At 40.6% G+C, this 18392-nt stretch overlaps 1 protein-coding gene and 1 long non-coding RNA gene across 2 annotated transcripts in view; one reads left to right on the top strand and one right to left on the bottom strand.

Annotated features, from left to right (window-relative positions):
- Nucleotides 1–16461, bottom strand: part of LOC310880813 (uncharacterized protein) — a 92149-nt gene extending 75688 nt beyond the window's left edge. Inside the window, exons 1-4 of the mRNA XM_083797198.1 lie at nt 15257–16461; nt 14686–14818; nt 13099–13233; nt 10589–10801 (exon numbers count right to left, since the gene is read on the bottom strand). The gene's annotated coding sequence lies outside the window, so the exon portion shown is untranslated. The remainder of the gene's footprint in view (nt 1–10588; nt 10802–13098; nt 13234–14685; nt 14819–15256) is intronic.
- On the top strand, nt 1899–5748 carry LOC310880822. Its single transcript, XR_014571936.1, has 3 exons — nt 1899–2042; nt 2211–2322; nt 2526–5748. It is a non-coding gene; the product is annotated as an uncharacterized lncRNA (long non-coding RNA).
- Nucleotides 16462–18392: the final 1931 nt, after the last annotated feature.

Here is an 18392-nt window from a genome sequence, read left to right as displayed (position 1 = left end):
CCATGACCACTGCTCTCTAGCAGTTTTTTGAGAGCTTGTCTCCTTGTGTCAGGTGGGAGCATCAGCACACTGAAGGTGAAGATGAGGATGCTGCTGGGGAAGAGGAGGCTTCTGCTTTAAGAGTTATTGCCTTGTTCACAGGAAATTCACTTCTGGAAAGCAAGCTAGCAGAAGAGCAAGGTATCATTTCAATCACAATTAACACCTCAAAAGAAGACTCAAGTGATGCACAAGTGCCAGATATCTGCACAGGGGGTTAATTTCATCATAAGAAGTCAGATGACAGAGAGTGCTCTATTACAGTCATCACACGTACAGTTTACCAGCATAGATACAGTTCTTATACCATTATTGGGAAAGCATCTTAATGGCATTTTTAGATAAACTCTCACAGCGATGGCTACAGAAATAGACAGGTTGTTCATGCACTGATTTATAAGAAACTTTCAAAAAAAAATCTCACAAAAATACACTTTCAACAAATAGTGGGTAATGTCTGTGCTAATTGAGCTCTGTCTCTCTAGAAACACTGATGAAAGTCTCTTCCTCACAGGGAGATATAAATAACATACCTATAGCCTCAGAAATTAATCGTCTTTAAAAATAAAACATTTTGAAGGGCAGGAATAAGGACTGGGTATCCTAGGACTTTGCCCACAAAAGGAAATGGAAGAAATACTTATAAACATCCTTAGAAGTCTTTACCACCAGTAGCCAAAGCTGAACAGTTGTTGCTACACCTTTGTTTCATAGAGATGTAGGAAGGAAGGCATTTTAAGAAACCCTGAAGCAACTCTGTTGCAAGAATAACAGAAAGAATAACTAAGAAATAGGAAATCAGGAATCATCTCAGAATACAATAAGGCATACACAGAAAACATTGTTTTATATATGCAAAAACAGAGATGGAAAAAAACTATATGCCTTTGCCAAAGCCTATACAAGAAAAACAGTATGACCGAGAAACAGACCCTTAATGAGCCCCTTGTCCATGCAGAGCCCTGCTGGAAGGCACATGCTCTGACTCAGCACAGCGCCACCACTTTAGCCCTCTCCAACACCTGGCATGCTAAAACGGCCACCTATCCCTTCCCAGGTCTCATCTATAGAATCACACAAGCAAAGATACTTCATTTTCCAAAACCTAGTCGTCTCAATTTCTTATCTCCTGCAGCAAAACTTTTTTTTTCTTTTTTTTTTTTTTTTCTAGAATGACCTATGCACATCCTCTTTTCAGTTTTAGGTAGTTTTAGGGCATAATTCTTTGCAGGTGTAAACTTACCCCAAGAGAGTCAATGCCTGCCCACCACAGCTGAGGATTTGACCCTTTACTTGACCCTTGGCACAATGATTGCCACAGAAAATGTTTCTCCCTAAAAGTTTCATAATGATATCCTAAAGATACCCCTGGCTATGCAAAAGTCCAGATTTTGGAGACTGATGGTCTTACTTAATTTTGTGAACTACTAAATATTTGCTGGCATAAACATTTCTTCTACCAGTTCTTTAAAGTTTGTTCATACAAAAAAAAAAAAAAAAGGAAAAAAAGAAATGGCAGAGAAAAACTTAAAGCCTCAAGGCCACCATCAGCCCTAGGATTTGTGGTTCTCCTGAGTGTATTTTTTTAGTGTGTCTGTTCAAGCTGGTGTAGGAGATTGACTTTTAAGGTTGATGGTATTGATCTAATTCACAGCCCTATACTCATTTATCATGATTCTTTAATCAATAGTGTAGCTACTTAAGATACTAGGAGTTTGGGTCCTTATTTATCTAGATGACATTTTGATAGCACCTATATCCTCAGGGGCTCTTGTCTTTTAGGTCAGCACTTCATTTCACCTCATCCTTCCCCCAGGTGTGTAAGCAGTGGGAAGACATTAATGTCATTTGCCCCAGTATATCTTTGGGTGTGGCAACACATTTCTGACTCCTCAGCAGGTTTCTTCATCATATACATGTACAGGTCAGGTGCTGAGCTGGTGACAGCTGATATCCTTTGGGCAGAGACACACTGATTCTTAGTGCTCTCCTTCACAATACATGTAGGCCCATTTGCTTTACTTCTAACAGCAAAAAAAAAAAAAAAATAAAAAAATAAGGAGATGTTGAAGCTTTACTAAAATATGGTCCCAAGTAGGTTAGATCTCAATGTTAAGCTTACCCAAAATCTGATCCCAAGTACATTGGGCTTCAATGCTCTGTTTCCCCAGAGAGTATTCCTTCCTCGGCATCAGGGATAAGCACCAGCAGACAGCTTCCTGTCAGCCTCTTCCACAGGAGGCTCAGCTCTTCAGGATGAACCAGCTTGTCTGCAGCCCTCAGGTATCCCTGCTTTACTGTAAATGTCCTCTACTCCTGAAGTCTTACCAAAATGCATGCTAGCAATGAGATTACCACAAGCCCACACTTGTGCATCTAAGTGCAAGTTTCTCATTCAGTTATTCATTGTAAAGATCACTCCTATGCTGAGGTTTTGTTGGAATCATTATTTACTTGTTTCATTTTTATTTTTGCTTTCATTCCAGGCAGAGGCAAACGTTGGCTGACACCTGGCTTTGCAAAAGGCTTGAGCAATGCACCTACAGTAAAAGTGAGCTAGGAATAAGCAGAGACCTGCTGGTCTTCCATGCAGAAAAATAAACCCCCTCAAGCTTTGCGGCACCAAAGTTGTGTGCTGCAGCCCCAGTCCTGCTGTACAGCACCAGGTCCTCAGCTGGTGAGAAGTCAGAGAAGCTGCTTCCACGTTCACAGCTGAACACCTGGTCCCCTGCAAAGGGGCTTCAGAGTAGCTGAATTTCTTTGTCATTATACAAAATAAAGAACACAAGGGATATAAGACTGAGCTTTGAAAGTGCATCTGGCTGCATCACAAACCTCCTGAAAATTTGTCTGCTTCAAAACTGAATTCAAGTATGTAATGTATTGAATGTCTCAGACTAACACAGTAGCACCTCTCTGAGGTACAAATATCCTCCAAATTTTTCCGTGGCTAGGCCCAACCTGACCAACTGCTACCTAAGCAATTTTCTGATTGATTTCATGCAAAGCTCTTTCAAAAATTCCTCATCTCAGATCTTTTCTGAGGCCAGGGAGGAGCAGAATGGCTTCCCCACCCACCCCCCACCTCCCAAAATAAATAGGATCCACAAAATTTCAAGTCGTGATAAAATGCTGTAAATTGTGGTGGGAGGTTTCTGGAAAGAAGGAGAGTCTCCAGAGACTGTTTGCATGGCTCTGTGAAAACTCACTGCATAGCCTTATGCTATGGTTTACAAGAAACTATTGTCCTACAAAAAAAAATTAAAAAGAGAGAGACGAAAATAACACACACATCTCTCAAAGCTTACTTTTATAAGTGTTAAATAACTATAATTTACAACTGTAAACATATGCACAAGGATAAATATGATTTTGGGGGTGTTGCTGTCATACTGAGCAGTATTTTGTTCTGGAAGTAATTCTACCTGTTTTGGCAAGACTCCTCAGGGAGCAGTGTTATTACAGCTGGGACTATGGGATGCCTCCCCTTTCTTCTGCTACAGACGTGTCTCCTCACTAGAGTGCAGCAACTGCACAGAATTAAGATCTGAGTGGCTGCCACTGACTTTTCAGTATGTCACCATTTTGGCTGCCTGCCACCAAAAGGTTCACCCACTAAAATGTTTCCACATTGTTCCCTGTCACTACAAAGTCTCCCTATTCCATAAACTTGTTTGCTCAACCTCACTGTGAATTATAATTTCTCCTCACAGCACGAGAAGATTGGGGATTGTCTCCGCTGGGGCCAGTCAAGTTACAGTGGCACAGTATGGTCATGCTACATCCACTCCTCACGGAAATCTGTGAACTTCAAAGTCAGTTGCATCAGAAAAATAAATGTCTTCTATTCCTTTTGAACAAAGAGCAAATATATTCAATTCCCATCAAGAGGTTTTCCCTAAACCCAATGCAATTTTTTTCTGGAAGAAATTAAACCCTGTACTCAGGTCTTCACGTCCACTTCAACCTTTAAAATAGGTTTATATGGGAGAGAAGTGGTCCTTGAACCTTCTGCCGGGCTTCTATACAGAGGGGTGAATTCTACCAGCCTATTTACCCCAAGTCATTGCTTCCCAAGTCAATATAACTACAGCTGCTCCCTGACATGCAGATAAGTGTCATCTTTAAGAAGGTCTGCAGCAGCTTGCATCTCAAAGGCAGAATAAGTAATGCGGGGTGACAGATGCTTTCATAGATGTTTTTGCATTGTAGAACTTACACAGCACATACATAAATATATCTACCGCACATGCAAGAAAGACTTTATTTACACATTTCCTTCTTGTCATATTTAATTCACACATGCACATACTCAGTCTGCTGTGTTCCAACTTGGCCAAATCCTTGTTCCCCAAACTCTATCTTCCCTCAGCACTGCAACGTCCTAAGGGCACACAACTGAGAGAAGAGGGAAAGCCTATTAAGTGATGAGGATGCAGTGTTTATAAAAATTAAAATGTGTGCCGGGTATTTGGGAAAGAAAGAAAAAAAAATCGAGAGCTGCATTGAAGTGTGCTGAATAATTTTAAAATATTAAATCAAGGCCTTAATTACTATGTCTCTAATCTCATAGAGTCACACTTCACTTTGAGGCAATTTGTGATTAAATAATAATACTTTAAGGCAAATAACAACACTTGGCACTTTTATAGTGCCTTTTGCCTAATTAGTTTGGGATTAGTTCCTTCGCATTGGGTATGGGGCTTTGAAGATATAAAGTGCTAAGTATCATTATGACCCGAGGATCTCAAAGCATTTTACCCATACGCATTAATTAAGCCTCAGAGCACTCCTATGAGGTAGGTAAGTATTTTTGTATCCCGTTTGTATTCAGCAGGCCCAAATGGAGAGAGTATTGGCCAGTGTGTTGGAGCTTGCAGACGTATTCTGCAAGCACTTATGTGCACCAGCTGTTTTCCTGGGTTGGGCTCTCCCATTGCCCCACAACCAGGAAAGTGTCCATGCGAGCACCTCACCTCCAGCCGTAAGGCTCCTGCATCAGAAGGCTGTGCTGTGATGGCTGGGCGTGCTCAGAACTGCTGAGAAATCAGATGATTACTTAGAAAATGATAAGAGTTCATTCTACATGCAGGAACTCCAATTAGAAAGCCATCCCTTGTTTTTGTGGTGAAAGCCTTTCAGACACGAGGAGTGAAACTGAAATATCCCAACAACTCAAATCCAAGGATTTACACAGTGGAGTCAGACAAAGTCACGGCCCCATTTCAGGCTGTATGGCCCTCAGGTCTTCTCCAGAAACAAGAGTTGCCTCTCTTGTTTGTTTCCTAAAGCTACCAGAACTCAGAGGCTGCCTAGGGATCGGAGGCTGTTACCAAAGCAAAGAAAGGAAACTTTTTCCTTTTTAGTTCATCCATTATGAAAACATAAATCAGCAATAAGGAGCTACAGAATCTTCTTTCTATTTATAATTAATATTGTACCTGAAGCAGTCACCTGCAGAAGAAAGAAGTATGAAAGGATTTCAACTCACTTTGATAATTAAGGGTATTTAGTGTCCTTTAAACAAAGTTTAAAAAAGAGGAAATCCACAATCTGCCTGAATGTTCTTAGTTCAACAAAGTCTTTGAGTTGACAGCTAATAATTAATTAACAATGAATGGTGTCTTTCAGCCTGTCATCATGATTGACACTATCATCTTCTGAAAACTGAAAGATTTGTTAATGTGGCAGACTACAGTCTGGGAAACATTAAAGCTTCACAATTCCCACCGCTTTCAGCTAAACGCTTGACATGACAGGTTAGCTCGCTCGAAACGAGGAGGAGGTGAAGAGAACAGCAGCAACCTCTGCTGGTGGAAGCACGGCTTCCCCCGGAGCGGCGATCTCGCTACAGACAGGCAGGAGAAATTAGGGATAAAGTGACCCGGCTGGCTGGGAAAATCCGGGAGCTACAAATTGCTGGGGGCCAGGTCAGCAGCCTGGGAAGCATTAAATTGTGCACTTGCCCAGTGCCGATAGCCTTTCCTGGTCTCGGTCACGGCAGGGTGCAGGCGATGCTGGCTGGGAGGGCTGCAGCAGGTGCCCTTGCCTCCGCCACGACCCGGCTCCACGACTCCTGGCTCGTGCTGGCGTGTTCACCACACAAACACAAAACAGCTGCCCAAGAGTCACTGGGAGCCCATTTTTGACTACACATCTTTGTTGATTTTTTTTTTTAATTCTATTTTTAAAGACGCTGCCAAAAATTATGAAGTGTGTTCTAACTTAAAATAACTGGCCTAATTAAGCTAATCAAGCAGTGGAGGGATACTCCGTTCTAGGAAACAATGAGTCCTGCTGTCTTGCCCTCTCGATATTGCTAGAGTCTGCCATGGCTTCACCTTCACCTTCTCCTCGGCCTTCCTCTCAGACTCGGCTCTTTCAGCTTAACCGTCATGACCGCATCTTTACGCTGATGAGTGCTTGTGGCTGCTCACCTCCTTGGTCTCACACCCGCAGGAGTGGCCTGACATGTTCCCTCCTCATGTCATTCAGCTTTTCACAACCCAGTTGCATCAGGAGGGACTTTTGTTTGCTTTCAGCTCCCTCCTTATTGCCATTAATAAAGTAGTTCATTTTGCTTAGTCTCTCCTGCTGTTGTGCGTGTAACAAGACCTGGGTTTCCATGCTTCCATCCCAGCCTACCTCCATTTACACCACGTCTGCTCGCTCACCAAGGAAAGCAGCTCCAGTAGAACTGTGGACACCAGAATTACTCCCTTCACGAGCGGGTCATTCTCCCTGACGTTTCTCTAACAAAGTTTGCTTTTCTGATTAAAATAAATCCACTGCCACATTTCATTCTGCCTCCTATTCTTTACCTACACAAGCTCTTGCCAACTTTCTCCCAAGAAAAAAGTGTACATCAGACATTTAGACTTTCCCCATGTCTTACTCTTCTTTCTGCCTTATTCCTCTTCCTTTCCCATCAGACATAGAAATTACTTTGCTTCTGCTGACTCCTTTAGTTGTCCAGGAATTATTCTCATCCTCCTCCCATCTCTTATTTCCCTCTGCCTTCGTATGCCCAGTATTAGTGTACTCAGTCTCTGCCTGCTCACAGCTCCCCACACTGACTCTGCTTGCTTCTCCACCTGTTCGTCCATCCCGCCTTCAGTCTTCACATCCACATTTCACTGATTTTGTCTGTATAATACTTTTTCTTCTTTTTCACACAAGATCTGGTCCATCCTAATGACATCAACATTCTTCTCTCCGGCTTTCCTAATGCAATCCTTCCCCAATAGTATTTGCTCCCAAATGATGTTGCAAATACCTTTTTTGTCTCAGCTCACCTCCCCCTTTCACCCCATCATATGTTGCTGGTTTTCCCTTCCTCCTTGGGCTCTCCCTTCTGTATTATTTATGGGTTGTTTGCCTTGAGTTTCAAGGCTGTTCATGATTTAGTGACACATCCCGTTTCCTCTCATCTGCTCCCAAGATGTCAGCTCTTGTCTCCAATCAACCCTTAGCACCAAACTTCTCCATTTGCTACTTTTTAAAGTTAGGACTTTCCTTCCTTCCTCCCATGCTGTCCCCCAATAGCAGAAGCAACCTAAAACCTAATTCATTCAATTTTCCAAAATTCTCCTTTCTAATAATGTCTACAAAGAAAATGACATCAATAGGCCATTTTTTGCTCAGATCCCATCACCCAAAATACTATTTCTGCAGATTATTTCATTGCTGCCTACCAGGAATGGTCAAAATCCCTAAATGAGTCTTCTAGTTGCCACAGAAATGTAAATACTAAAAAACAAATAGAACTTGTAACCAGAATAGGCATAGTACACAAAATTCATACCATTTGCTCCTCGTAGAGAAAGCTCCAGAAAGCACCTGCAAATAAACCAACAGCCCCACACGCATGGAAGGCTTACTTGCCAATATTGATGATAGACAATACTTGAGCTCCATGCACTAGTTTACCTGCTCAGACACCAACCAACCTGTTTCAGATATTCTCTATGTTAAAGTAAGAAGTGCAGGGGAGTGAAGGGGAAGAGCATTACAAGACGTCCTCCCTAATACACAGTTTCTCTGAAGAAGAAACTTAGGGAACTTTGTATTAAGTATGCTAAAAGCACTGCAAGCCAACAGATGCACATGAGTACAGCAACTTGACTTCTGTGGGACTCCTGCAAGCGCGGTCTGCTTAGTAAAGGCTTTAATTAACAACTTTGCAAAGGACAATGAGATTATAACAATTATTCACTGCAGGCAGCCTGTTTTTTCCTCCTCCAGTCTCCAGCACTTGCTTCAGCCTGCATTCCAGATAAATATTTTATTCCGTACAGGCAGAAGGTTCATTATGCAAGTGACAAAAAGAAATCATCAATTGCCATATACACAGATCCTAATGTACCTGGTTAATGTAGTTATAATATGTCACCGCAAAACATCTTGTCAGCATTTTGTAATTAAAAAAGAAAAGCTATTGCAATAATAAAGGCAATGCATTTAACGGAGACAAATATCACATGTAAGATGATCTTTCAAAGCTAAAACCAGCGTTACAAAAGCAAAGCCTTGATAACCTTACCCTGCATACTTCAGTACCCTTGAATGCTCTTTGGCCCAATAAAGTGCCCTTTTCTGCTCTACAATAGCACTATTCAGATAAGTAACACTGACCAGTCTACAGGGCTGCAACATTTTTCAAAGGACAAAAAGCATTTCTTTCCCATTGAGTCAGCAGGATATTTATTTTCTTGTAACAAAGAGTTTTCTGAACTGCTGAGAGATTTGTCAAAACGGAATCACAAGTGATATATTAAACAACCAGAGGGGAGAACTTATTAGGTATTAAAAGAGAAAGCTTTAAGTTTACAAGTAAGAATAGGACTGTGTACTTGACTTTGTAAATTCTCTGTTAATGAGAAATCAAACATGAAAGGCAAACATTTAATCTACAGTAAATTCAGCCATTTAAACCATAGCCACTCACAGTCCTACTGTCTTACACTTCATAATACGCTGTAAAGGGCAACTAGCAGGGCATAAACACGTGCCTGCTTAGTGCTCGGGAATATGCTGCAGTTATTTAAATACAAGTTATCAAACCACCAGAATGAACTTTATATTAACAAAATGCCAGCTCCCTCCTCTGCAATCTAGCCCATAATAAAAGGCAGGCCACTGAACAGATCCCAGTGGTTCCTGGAGCAAGACAACACCTTTCCTTTTCCAAGGACAAGCCGTGCTCACAAGCCTGGAAAGTCTCATTGCCTTCCTCTGGCCCTATGAGTCCTGGGCAGTTAATTGCAATTGCCCAGAAGAGCTACAACACTCATTAACAGCCTAGTGTTTAAGGCAATATTCAAGAAGGGAAGATGGTTTTACATACCCACAGGCCAATCACCATACCAAATCTGGTTGTCCTACACCCCAGATTCCAGCCATTTAGCCATTGTGTGAAAGGGAAAGGAGAAAACTTCTGCTTACTCCATCAGCCTCTATCACCTCCAGTACTTTAGTATGTGACAACACAGGACATGCAATAAAGCAAGGACTTCTTTGCTGTATACACTGGTCTGACACCAGTGCCTTCTTGCTGCCACATCTCCAGATCTACAACTCTCAAGAGAAATAGGATTAAGATTTGCTCATTCTCAAGATTTTCCAACCAACTAAATTAGTTATCTCCCTGCTCAGCCAGCCCTCTGTTAGAGCCCACTGGAAGGGATCGAACTTTCCCAGGACATCCTAAAGGCCCCAGGTGTCTGGCCACAGCGGTGGATTGCCCCCCAAGAGCCACACATCTCAGCATTCAGTGCTGGCTCTCCTCTGATGACCTTGATATTTCTTATATACAGCAGAGTGCTGGAAAGGACCTCCTGGGTAAACACACTGATAAAATCATAGTACAGGAAGACATCAGAAAGCCATTTAGCTCATTGCTCTATCCATGGTGAGATCAACTGTACGGATGGTATTTGCTCTTACTGATCTCCAGTGATGTAGACATCACAGCTTTCCTGATAGTCTCTCTCCAGGTTTTGCTGTCATTTCCATACATAATGTTTTGTTTTTTTTTTTTCTTAGTATCTAGCTTTATTATTATTATTATTAGCTACAATTTAAGGCCATTACTTCTTGCTCTATCTCCATGGACAAAAAAAAAAAATTAATAATAAAAACAAAGTCTACGAGCAATAGCACACTTGCTTAGAGTATTCTACATAAACAAAAATAATTCACTTACTTTCTTCCAAATTCGAGTTATTATCTGTAACACAGAGTTTTTTTAGAATTAAAACTTCTTGTTTTCAAAACAGGGAGTATGTGGTAATAGAACATAAGAAACTGAGCGTTTCAAGAGAGAGATTTTGGGGAGATATTCATGAAGAGGAGAAATACAAAAGTTGATTCAAACTCTGTCCTCATATTTGCTATTCACTTAACTACTGATGTTAAATAAATCCAAATGCCTAAAGATAGTAAGGGGGCAAAATTAGTTTAGAGATAGAGGGGAAGATTAGCAACAACAGTTCTGTTATGGTTCTTGATTTGAACAATTCTTTTTACTCAACATTAAAATGGGACTTACCCCCACCATTTCAGAATTTCAGTCTCCACGGTTGAACCATGTCCTGGACTATCACGCACTAACACAATTATCCTGCAGGCAGTCAAATACAAGTTTTCATCTCCTTCCTATTCATCTCTCATGCACATCCACAAGAACACACGGTGCTCCTTGCTAATTCGGTATCCTCCAGCACAAGCAGTTCTTCATCCATTACTGCAATCAAGGCCGATGCTGGAGGATAAAACACAAAAAGGAAAAATAGTGCAGGAACTCTAGGAGAGCCGGTCTCTGCTGTGAACACATATTGAATAACAGGAGCAATATATTGGTATCTATTGTAATCCGCCCATGGCTAGAACAGCTGAGTGATCCCTGTTATATGTATATTTTCAGGGTTTTATGACTTTAGGAAGAGCATATATAAGAATACCTAGAGGATTTCAACCCATCAAAGATTCATCTAATAATGTATCAGGATGTGGCAGTTGGAAACATTTCTCTACTGGGGACTCCGTCTGTCCTAGGTGCTTTACTTGCTCTAATAATGCTTCCTGTAAGAAACCACTTGTTTTCTTCAGTCTTTTTTTTTTTTTTTAAATCTAACATGTCTCCATAGCAGCAGAAAGTTAATCTTTAATTGATGAATGCAAAAGCTTAGACAAACCACAAACGCACAATTCAGCATGTCAGGCTTACAAAGGAAGTTCTGGTTCTATCAGGTTTCTACACCATATACAGCTGCAACATTGGCTTATATTACTAATCACTTGCAGTATTTGTGTCTTGGGTTGTAACAGATGGTGTTTGTGAGGCATGCAAAAGCTTCAGATAGCCAAATGGTACAGCAGTTGAGATAAGGAAAAAAATCCTCAAAACAAAATACCCATCCCTACTGCGGAGGCTGGAATGTGAGCAGTGTTTAAATTATTCCTAGTCTCTGCAAGCGCATTAGATTTACAGACTCTTAACCCTAAATAGGACTAGATTCAATCTTTCATATTTCGTTACCCCAGTAAATCAGCACAATGGCAGCTAACAGACCTGGAGTGCAGCAACATATGACAAAGCACAACACAGAAGTTCCATTCCTGATTGTTGGAGAGGCCTGGGCCCCAGGTTATACCAGTACAAATCCAGTGTAGATCATAGATATTATTGTAACATCTCGGTTCTGATGACAAAAAGTGGTACCTCGTATGCTAAGGTACTTGAAAATTCAACATGATGCACCGTGAATTCAATCTGGCCTTTATTAGATGCAGTGAACAGCTCAGCTGTGGACAGCAGTGATATCTATGAGATAGAAGCTTTCATGGCCTGTATTTTCACATATGCAAACAGTAGCACAGGAAGGATCCACCTGGCCAAGATGGATCTGTTATTGCAATGCTCAGTCTTCACACGGAGGTGCATGAGGCGTCTGTTTGTAGCTATTTGGTCCTTAACCCTTGGATATGTTATCTGCAAAGTGTTCGAGGAGTCTGTAGCGGCCCAATAAGCTGTAACTCTCAGTTCAGAGCCATTGGCAGGTAATTTAAGGGGAGTCCTATGAATCTCCCTCTCTGGGGAATCATTTTCAGCCATGATCTTTTTTGCCCATATGCTGACATGGCTTAATAGACATGGAATGAGTGAAGGACAACATGCACCTTCACACTGGCACTTAACTTACTGACATCTCAGGAGATCTCCCAGCAGTTTCACATGTTTAACAAAGGAAGAAAGATGCCAGAGCCCAGGGCAGCTGCCAGTCAAGACTACAGAGGCTTGTTTTGAGAGGAAAGAATAAAGACAACAGAACTAATTTCTGTCATATACTTACTGGATTCAAGTCAACAGTAGATCTTTCTAATAGCATTCTCAAAAAAAGCGGTAATAAAATTATGACTGTTTGCCCATTGCCTTTGGTTAAGTAAAGAGCATTCAGCAACAAAGCATGAGTATTAGATATTAGGGAAAAAAAGACACCTCATAAGTAAAACTTGTAGTTGAATTTGTACTTTTTTGGACAAGAAAATAGCCCCTCCCCAGTTTCTATCATTCATTCTTTTTCTTACATTTCCATTCAAAAACAAGTACAAAACAAAGATTATTTTTAGTTCCTTCAATTAAATAAAAATAAAAATGTTAGCTCTTTAAAAAATAATTTGGAAGAAACTGTATTTTTGTTGTTGTTTTTTTAATAAAACTTTTAGAAGACAGTCTGACTGTGGCTAGATACCATTAAGCAGAGCTGAATCCCATTATATTGAGCACAGCTGGGCTCACTTCTCTCTTCTAAGAGTTGTTAGCACTGAAATACCAATCTGTGTTGTTTTTTAAACACTTCCAACATATAGGCTGCAGATTCTCTCACTGTTGGCTAGTACGCTTAATTTTATGGTGATATTCATGCCTTTGCTTTAAAAGCTGCCTAGTTCTGTTTAAATGATGATAATATTTAACCACAACGGTAGCCTGAAAAGCCTTTATGACAGATTTTCATGACCTTGACATGCAGCAGCATTGACATTTATTACAGGTGATACCTGGATGGTATTTTTGATATCCCACCATCAAATTCTGAACCACTGAAGAGAAAAAGATCTTGCTATTACTCTTCATTGAAGCAGGACAGGTTCCATAGAGGGAAGCTCCAAAACATCACCAATTAAATCTTGTTGCTGCAGAAGACAAAGCAGAGAGAATGAATATAGCATTAAAATAAAAAATAAAATTAAATTAAATGAAAAGTGCCTGACTGGGCCATTTCAGATAATGCACAGCCAAAGTGGCATGAACCATTCACTCAGGAGGTGTATTAGCACCCAAGAAAACAGACGTCATCACATCTTTGTTGTAGTAAATCTGCAGTAGTCACCAGCCCAGATAGTCAGCACTTGCTTTTTTTTTTTCCTCAGCATGTCAGGCTGATACCAGTAATCTGATGCTTCTCTGAGTGCTTTCAGAGGGCATGATCCTGAAAGAAGCAAGTGTTTTCTCAGGTATTCTCTCACAGAGGACAGAACAGAGTTGAGATAAACCTCAGCACCGCACATAACAGGCACATGACTTAGCTCTATTTGCTTCTGCCATACGATAAAATTATGAAGAAGCCAATGCAAGCAGAAGAAAAGTGACTGAGTGTACATAGCCAGAGGGGCACTCCAGAAACCTAACACCTATTCCTGGTTGTACCAGAGGCCTAATGGATAACCTCACAAGAGTCACCTCTTCTCTTCCACAGGTCTTCTATTTATCTCACTATAAAATGATAGCACAAGTCAACAGCACTTTTTTGTTGTTGTTTTGTTTTTTAAACCATCACCAGTTTAAACACAGCACCTTACAAGGATTTACTTGTTCCCTCACAATGCACAACACAGCTGTGGGCAGAAAAATCAGAGGCAGCACTGTCAGACAGGCAGAGAGGCAAGTGTTAGTACTACCTACTCTGCATCAAGCTTCGATGTGTGCATTTAATTGGCCACTTTCATCCGGCTCCTTCCTGATCCTTTTTGTTCCACAATAATCAGAATACTTTAATGGTGGATCAGGCAACGCTTTTGTCAGTTGTGTTCTCTACTGGTACCATTAACAACAGAGTTAATATAACAAATTTGGTTGAAGATCTCTCTACTTGAGGAGCTGAATGAGGAATTAACCTTCTGCCACAGGAATACACCAGATATTGAACCTGAGGTTGCTGGCTCTAGAAGTGGAAAGCCTGAACTAGAGGCCTTCCTGCATGGCAGCCATCTTGCAGAATGGCATTTTACGTACAGTAATCACTAGAGATGTCAAAATCACATGCTACAGTAATGCAAGCTGCATTTATTTTCAGCATTATTAGGCAAAATCCCGGGTCCACTTGATTTCTATTAATGGGTAAAGAAGGAAGCTGTTTCTCAAATAGGCAATCAGTCTTGCTAAAGTACATGAGCATAAACTGAATCAGAGCTTCAGAAACTCACTTCACATTTTATGTAAAAATAGAAAAAGTAATATATGCAATACAGCCATTAAAATGCATGTGCATTTGTGTGCAAGTTCTCTTTCTTCTCTTCCTTTCCTTCCCAGCTTGATAACTATATTGTTGATAGGAATAAAATATCAGCCTTTACTTGTACACATACCCAAGATCTTGTAAGTCATTACAACGTGTTTTTGAGATTTGCCACTTCACTGCTCTATATAAAGCTTCCTGAAAAAGTATTAACAGATGGCCTCTTACTCTCTGAGACTGTTCGCAATACACCAGATGGCAACCTGAAAGAGAAAATCCAACTTACATTTTCAAAACTGAAAGAAATGTGACAATATCCTCACAATAAATATACAGCATGAAGGTAGCAATAAATGATCCGTTTGAAGCAAACTGGCTTTCTTTATTTAAGCACTGAATCCAGCCCTCATTTTATAACATATTGCAGAATGTTTCATATTCAATGCTGGAAGTAATTTCTGATGCAAGCAGAAAGTTTGCTTTAAATGAGCAACAGATTTATGAGAGGCAAGGTTATTTGAAAGAGAAAAAAAAAAAAAAAAGGCCAGTAGCCTTGGGGGTTAAGATTTTGTATACTGGATCCCTGGTATAGAGCTAGTCAGTAGGTTGCAGCATTTTTGCTATCAATGTTAGAAGTATTAAGTCCACCTTGCCAGTCAGGGTTTTGTTAGTGGAAGGTAATAACTGTTCCAGATACTTACTACTTTCTAGCTTTCTGATTCACCTGCTACACAGCCGCTTAACTCAGCTTATGAGAACTGGAGAGCCCTGCTAAATACAGTCAACCATCCTCCATGTTCTTAGATGTTCTTTGAGGCTGTGGCTATCATTTAGATTCATCAGGTTGTCCTTCAGATAGAGGGAGTAACCACTAAAGTACAAGGACCACTGATGGGTTTAGAGATGTTTTCCAGCACGCATCAGGAAACTGAGAAACAGACCTTTGTGCTTGTATAGTTTTAGTACAATGGGGCTTCTCCTTAGATAAAGCTTTGATGAGTCACTGCGATTTCAGTAACATCCACTTAAGTTGTGATCCTGTTCCCAAGGACAAAGCCCCAAAGGATTCTGAAGAGATTGAAAGGGGAGGACAGGTACATTTCCAACTATCTCAACACAGTGGGTCAGTAATTGTTCCTAGCAAGCTCACTTTTCATGTGAGGACACACCTGGAATGCCCATCATTTTCCTCTTCCAAATCTTCTCTGAAGAGGTACCTAAAGACTGGCAGTGGAAATATAAATGCCTACACCTGCTTTCATAAAAATACAGGGTTGTCTTTTGTGCCATCAGGTTTTAAGCAGAATTCCCCATTGAAGTCAATATGCCATAAGCACAAAACTGCCTGTAAGACAAATTATAAAATTATGAATCAGACAGCTGTCCTATCATAGCCCACAAAAGGAAACGATTTCTATAAAACTGCTATTTATTATTAATAATATAAAATATTTATAATTATACCAGATGTATGAAAATTGTCACAGAGAGAATCTCCCTCTTAGCTTTCTCATTGGCAATGAGCCCATTTTCACAAGCTATAAACAATAACAAAAATAACTCTACAGAGATAAGATAATAATGGGACTAATGCTGGGCTTTCTCTGTAAGTATGCCATCACGTAGCCAAAAGACCTTTTTTCTTGGTCCGAGACAGTAAAGCGTATAAGCCATTTAGAGAGTTTTAGGGAAGAGGCAGGAAATCTGCTAAGTTCTAGCCTTTTAAAGTCAACTTTAATATGCTTACAGATTTCACCTGGAGGTGCAACAACTGTTCTCCTAAAAACAAACAGTATTAGCTGCTTGTTAATATTGTACAACTTTATGGATCTACAGTCTAATCAGAAAATAATAATGTTAAAAGCTATACTGTACAAAAATTAATCTTCAGGAGAACACAGGATAAAGCAGCATCGCGATGTTACTATTGGTACTGTTTTTTGTTGTTGCAGTTTTTGGTGGTTTTTATATATAAATTATATATATATATTTATTTATTTATAAAGGTTTTTTCAGCTATTATTCCAGAGAAAGTCACCAGCGTGATGCTCAAGTAGCAGTATTTAAATGACCTTTTGTATCTGGCAAGAAAATCATTGTCTTAGGATCTTGAGCTTGCCCCATTTGCAAAATTAAAGTATCAGATCCCCCTGGATTTATTACTCATTAAATGGCTATTCATGGTACGAGCTTACTTTATCCAGTTCTCTCCTGGCACTCTTCATCTTCTGGAACAAGGCCACCTCCTCCCCTTGTAACACCATAGTAATGCACATCTCCTAATTGCACTACTGCCCCTCTCTAACTACCACACTGCTTGCAATCCCCTTGAAGGGTTCAGAAACATTTCCAGGAAAGGGACCAGTGATTGTGTTACTTTCACCTGCCTTCTTCATGTAGGTGCTAGGTTCACAAGACTAAATCCATCTGAGGTCACACTCTCCTTCTTACTCTGGCACTCCTCTAACTCTTTGGTGAGCTACATCAGGAAAAAGACAAGTTTTTGTTGGGTTAGCAAGCCAAAAGAGCTCCCAAAGAATCAGACATGCACCAACAGAAGGGTGAGGGCAGATCCAGCCAGCTGTGAAGAGCTTTAGAAGGTTAAAAAAGCTTTTTTAGCAGCACACACAAAACCTCCCCAACAATGGCTTGTGCAGTGTCTAGCGCAACTGGGCCCGTATCCAGCTAGAGGCTCCAGACCCAACTGAGAGCTGGAGATGTGAAACACTGAACATTTTGGAGTAAGGAAACCACATGGCACCACTGAAACTAGAAATCTACGTTTGCCATTTGAATGACACAAAGTCAAGTCTGCTAATCCCAGTGGCGTTCATGGAGTCACACCAGCACAGAACTTGATTTACTTTATGAAAGTGGTTAAAAAAATTTCCCATTACATTTCCTTTTCCCTACTCATTCAATCATCAAATGCACAGAAGTCCTTTCTACCCCACGGGCTGAGGTTTCCTTTTAAAGCTGACTGAATGACAGGGCACAACAGAAGATGACGGCCTGTCACCATTCACTTCTGGAGCTGGCAGGCTTGGGTTGAGTGCTTTGCCAATGTACAAGCTCCTGAAGCAGAGATGCCAGACCCTAAGAGAGGATAAAGCAGTGATACAGTTCTAACTCCAGTCAGTGTCTGCCGTCTGTAAAGATCTTTTTGCCTTGCTGGTGCTAAACAGGGAGGTGCTGGTATCATACCAAATGGGTCAGGGTTACTGATCACAAGGCTTGAAGTAATTTGCAAGTTGGCCACAAGAGGTTAGCAGTTCTGCAGTCTGAAGGCTGGCTAAAAAGATATATATTTTTTTATTTTTATTTTTTTTTAAAGGACACCACTTTTCATGCTGATCACAGTTCCAAGTGTGACTGTTATTAGTAACATCCCTACAAAACTAAATACCAACTCCCAAACTCATTCCCATTGTCTTGCCTGTAACATTTCCAAAGCATAATCCTCTCTTAAACCCAGTCAGCTTTAGACTAATGCATTTTGTTGGTCCAACACAGAAAGTTTCCTGTGTTTGCAGTCCACAACAGGTGCCCTACTGACCTGGCTTTACATTGTTAAGTCGTCCATTCAAGTTATGCTGAGTGTTGCTTAACGCAGACGTGCTTTTATATTCCCCCTGTACGAGTTTCTGAGAACCTGCCTGGACAAGATAGCAACCAGCTTGTATTGAGAAAGCATCAACAAGTCTCCATGTTATTCTTTCTCACACTTCTCCTGAATTTACAGGGAAGGAAAAGATAAACAAACAAACAAAACCCAATAACCATCACTCACAGCCCAACTGCAGAATTCAGCTGGATTAACTCTTTTGCTCAGTTTGG

The sequence above is a fragment of the Anser anser genome (genome assembly GCF_964211835.1).
Source record: "Anser anser genome assembly, chromosome: 13".
Classification (NCBI taxonomy): domain Eukaryota; kingdom Metazoa; phylum Chordata; class Aves; order Anseriformes; family Anatidae; genus Anser; species Anser anser.
This window is presented reverse-complemented; position numbering and strand designations above follow the sequence as displayed.